Source organism: Macaca thibetana, chromosome 14 (assembly GCF_024542745.1).
Source record: "Macaca thibetana thibetana isolate TM-01 chromosome 14, ASM2454274v1, whole genome shotgun sequence".
NCBI lineage: Eukaryota > Metazoa > Chordata > Mammalia > Primates > Cercopithecidae > Macaca > Macaca thibetana.
In genome coordinates, this window is record NC_065591.1 from 93,105,973 (window position 1) to 93,112,841 (window position 6,869).

The window sequence follows — 6,869 nt, forward strand, 5'->3', positions numbered from 1 at the left end:
TTCCTGATGGCTAATGCCACACAATGTATAGAATTTGTAAAATCAGGACAGCATTGCCAGGTAGTCTTCTAATCCCTTTACCTGTGTTAACTGTAATCCTTTAGCAGTCTCACAAAATAGGTACTGTTATCCCAATATCATAGCTGGGGAAACTGAGGCACAAGGTTACCTGGTATTACAAAGTTAAGTACTGTAACCCAAACCCAAGACATCAAATGACTTCTTAAGAGTGTGATTTTAAATGTCAGATGCCATGTAATTTGGTTTCCCTGGTCGCTGCTGTAAAATTGGCACTTGGCTTCATTTTAAATCTGACAAACTGTATTTGGCTTGATTTTGGTTGGTTATAATAATTCCCTTGTCAGAATGTCTCGGGAGGTTGTTTCCAAAAGATTGAAAATCTTAACGTGGGAAGACAATAATAAAGATGTCCAACATGTCCTAAATCACCATTATTCCATAAATTTTGATGCTGAGTGATTAGCATTTTTGGCACAGGAACTTCCCAAATGTATGAATCGTTGAATGAAACAAAATTCACTGATTAAATTCAGGTGTGATGGGGCTAACTTCAAATATTCCTGAAGACTGTTTTTGGAGAAGAGGATTTAAATGTGGAAGTTTTTTTTCTATAGTTTGGAGAAAAACCACATTATCGAGATATAGTTGTCATATAATAAACTGCATATATTTAAATTATATAATTTGTTGTTATACCTGTGAAATTAAAATGATAAACATACCCTTTGCCTCCAAAAGGTTCCTCATGCCACTTTTTAAATCCCTTCATACTATTCTATCCCATCCCCTTCTCCTAGTACTAATCACCGCTTTCTGGCAAGCCACTAATCTGCTTTCTGTCACCATATATTAGGTTTTAAAAAATATTTATGTCAATTTATTAAGCATTAAATTATACATATGCATATGCCTTTTAGGTCTGTTTCCTTTAAATGTTTTATTAATAGATTTTACTTTGGGGAACAATTTTGGATTTACAGAAAAATTGAGCAGATAATATAGAGAATGCTCATATATCATTTGTACAATTTTCTCTGTTAGCATTTTAAATTAATAGGGTACATTTGTTACAATTAATGAACTAATACTGATACATTGTTATTAACTAATATTCACAGTTTATTTAGAATTTCTTCATTTGCAGTTAATGTCCTTTTTCCTTTCCAGGATTCCATCCAGGACACCACATTTAATTGTTATGATGTCTTGGGCTCCTCTTGGCTGTGAGAGTTTCTCAGATTTTCCTTGTATTTGATGACCTTGACAGTCCTTGGGAATACTGGTGAGGTATATTGCAAGATGCCCCTCTATTGGAATTTGATGTATCTTCATGAGTAGACTAGGGTTATGGGTTTTGGTAGGGGGTGGAAATCAAAGAGGTAATGTGCTGTATTTATTACATCATATGAAGGGTACATATTGTCAACATGACTTATGACTGTTAATGTTGTTCTCCATCACCTGGCTGAAGTAGTGTTTGTCAGGTTTCTCCATTGCATAGTTACTCTTTTTTCCCTCTTTGCATCCTCTTTACTCTTTGGAGGAAATCATTATGAGTCACTTAAGGAAGTGTAGGGGAGTAGGGTGTTATGCTAGCCCTCCTTTAGAGTGGAGTATCTTCATAATTTATTTGGAATTCTGTGTGGAAGATTTGCTTCTTCTCCCCCATTTACTTCTTTATTCAGTCTTTTCTTTATATCTGTATGGATTCATGAATACTTTGTTGCTCACATTTTTCCAGGTTTGGCATTGGGAGCTTTTTCAGTTGACTCCTGTGCTCCTTGACCCACTCTCCGTATTGTGTGTATGTGTGGACCTTCTTACTCTGTGTTATTACAAGATGCTACAGGCTCACAGCCCCAGTTGTAGAATCAGCCATTTACCCAAGGAAGTTTGAGACTTCTTATCAGAAGCTGGTATAGAAAGGAAGATCTGGATGCCAAATAAATTAGTTTTTATTTCTTAGAATTGTATATAATACAGTATATGCTTTTTTCATTTGGTTTCTCTCACTCAGCATAATTATTTTGAGATTCAGCTAAATTATAGTATGTATCAATAGTTAATTCTTTTTATTATTTTTATTTATATACTATAGTTTGTTTATGTATTTGACTGTGGATAAATATCTGAGTTGTTTCCAATTTTTTGATATTATAAATAGAGCTACTATGAAAATATTGTACAAGTGTTTGCATGGACACGTGTTTTCATTTTTTCTTGGTAAACACCTAGCAGTAAAATGGCTGGATAAATTAGTAGGTGCTGTGGTCTGAGTGTCTGTGTTTTCCCTAAATCTGTGTGTCGAAACCTAATCATCAATGTGTTAGTCTTAGTAAGCAGGGCTGTTGGGGAGTGATTAGGTCATGGAGTGCTGCCTTGCCCCTTCTACCATGTGAGTACACCGTAAGAAGTTGCCATCTAGGGACTGCAAAGCAGGTCTTCACCAGACATCAAATCTGTCACCTTTATTGTGGACTTCCCAGCCTCCTGAACTATGAGAAATAAGTTTCTGCTGTTTATAAGCTACCTAGTTTATGGTATTTTGTTACAGCAGCCCAAATGGACCAAGACAATACATGTACATTTAACTGTCAAACAATTTTCCAAAGTGATTGTATCATTTTACATTTCCACCCAGTATATTAGAGTTCTAATTCTTCCATAAGCTGGACAACAATTGGTATAGTCAGCATTTTTAACTTTAGCAGCTCTAACAGGTAGGTAGTGGTATCTCATTATGGTTTTAATGTGCATTTCATTAATGACTCATGATGTTGATCATGTTTTCACGTGCTTATTTGTGATATTTATATATTCCTCTTCTGTGTATCTGTGTGTCTGTTCAAATCTTTTGTTTGCTTTTTTTTAAAAAAAAAATTGAGTTGTTTTGTTGTTGTTGAATTTTCAGAGTTCTTTATGAATTCTGATAGAAGTACATTGTCGTATATGGGATTTGAAAGTGGTTTCTTCTAGCCTGTGGCTTGTCTTTAAGTTCTCTTAATGGGATCTTTTGAAGAGCAGATGTTTTTAATATTGACAAAGCCTCTTTATTTACATTTTTATGGATTATACTTTTGGTGTCATAACTGAATATTCCTTGCCAAACCCAAGGTCATGTTTTCTTTTGGCTTTATAGTTTTAGGTTTTACATTTATATCTGTGGTACATTTTAAAGTTACTTTTTAATATGGTATAAGGTCTAGATCAAAATTCACTTTTCTTGCATCTGGATAATCCAGTTGTTTCAGCGCCATTTGCTGAAAAGAATACGCCTTCACTAATTTCCTTTGTACCTTTGTTGAGAATTAGTTATTCAGCTATGTGGAGATCTGTTTCTGTACCCTCCATTCCATTTAATTGTATTATTGGACAGTTTTTATGTCAATACATTATCTTGATTAGCTGTAATTTTTTAAGCTGTTCTTTTTTAAATCCGTCTGTGTAAATGATAGTGTTCTGCCTCTAACCTTCCAGCCCTGGGGGTGAGGAGGGGTAGCCCACAGCTGGTTGAGGGAAGAGACGGGATCCAGGGTGTGCTCTGAAGCTACAGATAGCATGAGAGGCAACCCATAAAGTTTCTAAGCAGAGTGGTAACAGTGGCCCCCTACTTCTGTTTCTGAACTCCAGCTCTCAGGGTGTTGGTGACTTTGAACCCCCTCCCCAGAAATGGAAATGCCAAAATGGAAGAGCCCTCAGCCCCACCTGGCTCCCTTCCCAGTAAGACATAGAGTTAAAGGCTAGACCATCTTCCCTCCTGGGTGGAACCCTCCTTCCCCCCACGGATACTTAATGTACTAGTGCTCCAACTTTATTCTTCTTTTTCAAAATTATTTTGTCTAGATCATTTGCATTTTCATGTAAATGTTAGAAGCAGTTTGTTAATATCTGACCAAAAAAAAAAAAAAAAAAACCCTTCTGAAATTTTGATTGGAATTGAGTTGAAATTATAGATCAATTTGGAGAGAATTGGCTTCTCACTAAAATTAAGTCTTCCAACTCATACAGGTAATATATCCCTCCTCCTCTCAGCAGTGTTTTCAAGCTTTTGGTGTACAGGTCTTTCATATCTTTTGTCAGATTTCTCTCCAATTATTTCATAGTTTTGCTGGTATTTTGAATGGTGTATATATTAGTTTTCCATTGCTGAGTCAGCAAGTACCACAACTTACTAGCTTGAAAAAGCACTCAGTTATTATCTTACAGTTTCCATGGGTCAGGAGTCTGGGCATCGGTTGGATGGATCCATTGCTTAGGGCTCACATGGCTGCAATGGATAAGCCAACACTGCGTTGCCATCTGTGGCTTAGGGTGCGCATCTAGGCTTATTCAGGTGACTGGCAGTTGTAGAACTCATGTGACTTTCATCATTTTGAGGTCAGCAGGAAACAGTTTTACTCAAGCTTTTTAAGGGTTTCTGCCTGATTAAGTCAGACCCTCCCAGATGATGTCCATACCCATATTATTCAAAACTGATTTGGGATTTTTTTTTTTTTTTTGCAGAGTCTCATTCTGTTGTCCAGGATGGAGTGTCGTGGCATGATCTTGGCTCATTGCAACCTCAAACTCCTGGGCTCAAGCAATCTTCTTGCTTCAGTCTCCCAAGTAGCTAGGACTATAGGCATGTATCACCATGCTTGGCAAATTTTTATTTCTTTTTTTTTTTTTGGAGATAGGGTCAGTCTTGCTGTGTTGCCCTGGCAGCTCCCAAACTCCTGGGTTCAAGTGATCCTCCCCACTCAACTTCCCAAAGTGCTGGGATATGCAGGCATGAGCCACCTCACCTGCCCTGATTTGGGATCTGAATTACATCTTCACATTTCCTTTTGCCATAAATGTAACATTATCCCCAGGAGTGCCATCAGTCATATTGGTGGTCAAGTCCACATTCAAGGAGAGGCAATTATACAAATACTGTACCACAGTGGGACAGGAATTTTGGAGACCATTTTATAATTATACTGAATTTCTGTATTGTGCATTCTTAGACACAATTGATCTTTAGCTGGAGTGATGAGGTTGGGAATCCTTGCCAGTTTGTTGATTTTAGGAAGAAACCATTCAGTCTTTTAATGTTAAACATGATGTTTGCTGCAGGTTTTTCATAGATACCCCTTCTCAGGTTGAAGAAATTCCCTTCTACTCTGAGTTTGCTGAAAATTTTATTAGGGGTAGATGTAGGTTTTTGTCAAATTTTATTTATGCATCCGTTGAGATAATCATACAGTTTTTCTTTTTTTAATTGGTTAATAGAGTGAATGACAGTCCTTGAGCTTTGAATGTTAAATGAACCTTGTATTCTTTGGCTAAATCCCACTTCATCATAATGTATTACTTTCATGTACTGCATTTTGATTTGTTAAAAGCTTGTTTAGAATTTTAAAATTTCTACTCATTAGGAATACTGGCCTGTTGGTTTCTTTTCTTGTAATGCTTTATCTGATTTTGGTATCATGAATGCCACTGTATACATAGTATATTTTCTTTCTTTCTTTCTTTCTTTCACTGTATACATAGTATATTTTCTTTCTTTCTTTCAGATGAATCTCTCTCTGTTGCCCCGGCTGGAGTGCAGTGGTGCGATGTCAGCTTACTGCAACCTCCGCCTCCTAGGTTCAAGTGATTCTCATGCCTCAGCCTTCTGAGTAGCTGGGACTACAGGCACATGCCACCACACCCAGCTAATTTTTAGTAGAGATGGGGATTTCACCATGTTGGCCAGGCTGGTCTTGAACTCCTGACCTCAGGTGATCTGCCCACCTTGACTTCTCAAAGTGCTGGGATTACAGGTATGAGCCACTGTACTCATTATCTATTAGTATTTTCATATTAATAGTATAAAATAAAAGAATACAATGATAGGTATAGTCTTCACAGATAAATGTATTTTGGCACAAGCTGCTCTTTGGTGTTGGCTATCCACTATGACAGTGAGCATAGCATACAAAGAAAGTCCTGAAACTTCCTTAAACTTGAAAAGATGATTCAGTTTTGTCATGTTTGCTTTTCACTTTTTATAGTGAACTAAGGAATCATTCATTCATTTTTACAAACATCTGCCTATACTATGTCATTAAACAGCTTGCTTTGTATGTTATTTTCCAAGCTGTACTCTATTTTCTGCACTGTCATATGTAATGCTCATAAAACTTCATGACATATGTATTATTATCTCCATTTTACAGATGAGGAAATTGAAGCCTGCTGTCTTGGAGAAAATATGAACACATTCAGAAGGGCATATTGGGCCATCCAGACCTATGACTTGGCTAGTTGGAAATTTTTACTGTCTATACAAGTTTGAGAAATAGGATTTGATATCTGTTATTCTAGCTTGAGGCAATTCTTCCATATTTACATGGGGCTAATTTCAGGTATAACTTGGGACTTGATGGATACTGCAAGAGAAGGAGTATACACAGGTCACTTCTCTGGCCTTCCTGGTGCTCCCTTGGTTTCTAAGTTCACTGCCCCATACAACCACTAGGTTACTCAGTCCCTTCCACAGATGTACTGAATATTCTGCAAAGTATATCTGATTTTTATACCCATGTCAGATAGTATATATTTTGGCTGAAGTAACAGGATACTCAACAAAAAGTGAGTTATATAATAGATGTTTATTATCCCTCATAACAAGAAGTCTGGAGGAAAGTAGTCCTAGGGTTGGTGAATCATTGGCTCAGTAATGGTCTCACAGTCCCAGACTCCCTGCCTTTTCAGTGAGCTAACCTCAGAAGCTTGGGTTTTGTTTTCTTCCTTGTCCCCAGCATCCAAAGATGGCTACTAAAGCTGTAGGCATCAGAGCCTCACATAACCTCATGCAGAATTAGGAATAAGGAGAATTT